Source organism: Aplysia californica, unplaced genomic scaffold (assembly GCF_000002075.1).
Source record: "Aplysia californica isolate F4 #8 unplaced genomic scaffold, AplCal3.0 scaffold01237, whole genome shotgun sequence".
NCBI classification, from domain to species: Eukaryota; Metazoa; Mollusca; class Gastropoda; order Aplysiida; family Aplysiidae; genus Aplysia; species Aplysia californica.
Window position 1 is genome coordinate 44,695 of NW_004798507.1, and position 1,281 is coordinate 45,975.

Consider the following 1,281-nt stretch of genomic DNA (forward strand, 5'->3'; position numbering starts at 1 on the left):
TCTCTCCCTCCCTCCCTCTGTGTCTCTGTTGCTTCTTTTCTCTAATAAACGGGTGGTTGGAGGTGAGGTCACCACCAGTAGGTCCTCCTGCTTCTTTTTTTTCTCCTCTTTGCTTCTATTCTTTTCTGTCTTTTTTAAAGTTTATTTTTTATACTCTTTCCCCAGTGGGTGGTTGTCGGGTGCTGTTGTGTGGTTTGCTTGTAAATTCCTTCCTATGATCGAACCTCTAGCGGTCCTTCTTATCACTTCTCTTTCTTTTCTTTGTATGTTACTCTCTAGTAATACCTGTAATCTTCAGCGTCTTTATGACCTGTTTGATCGTTTGATCTGGGAGGAAAAAAAAACCCAAACCATTTTTACTGCTCTAAATGGACCATCATCGTGGTAAAATGCTTTTATCTTTTTTCACTCAAACGAAAACGGTTGGGGGGAGGGGGGTGTTTTTTAAAATGTCATCCTCTTTGTGAACTGAAGCAAGGAGCAGTTTCAACACAGACATTTGTTGTTCAGGGCAAATTATCCGATTTCAAAACTTCAGGTGATCCCCTCAAGGTGGGTTAGGGGGTAATGAAAAGACCCACTTCAAACTGCAGGATTATGTGCAACCCCTTTAATCGTACAGAAAAAAAGCACATACATGTAATAGAAACATATCTGAACAGGTGTGCATGTTTGGTATTCACATTTGGTGTGCGATGTTGTCTCTGCTTTTTCTTTCCTTTTCTTTCTTTTTTTTTCTATACTCAGAACCACTCTCTGAAACGCTCAAAGTGTAAGCCTTTTGAATCGGGTTTTTTTTTTTTAGTTTTCGTCTATTTTCCCCGTCATATTCTTGCTAAAGGAATGCAAAAATGAGTTCTCTTTTTGAACAGAAAAGTTTTAATGAAGAAAAGGGAGTTTGCTGTGACGTTGTCTTGAAGGGTGAATACAATGCTGCTCAGCATTCTTCAAGGATAGCACTAAGACTTGCACTGTCCAGTTCACACATGCGCGCGGCAACGCATACACACACACACGGACACAGACACACACACACACACACACACACATACACACACACACACACACACACACACACATGCACACACACACACATTCTCTCTCTCTCTCTTCTCACACACACAAATACACACACACATGCGCACGCGCGCATAAGTAACAATACCAACTACTTGTATAATATAATATAGAAGACATGAAAAGCCTACGGCTCAACTTTCAATTTCTGAGGACACCACCTGGGTTATGCATACAGTCCAATCCTCACCCCCCTCTCTCTCT

The 1,281-nt window shown here is 41.2% G+C and overlaps 1 protein-coding gene across 1 annotated transcript in view; it reads left to right on the plus strand.

The window, feature by feature from the left end:
• LOC106010997 (serine/threonine-protein kinase Warts) overlaps positions 1-1,281 on the plus strand; it is a gene marked incomplete in the record, with an annotated part of 74,189 nt that overhangs the window by 10,617 nt on the left and 62,291 nt on the right.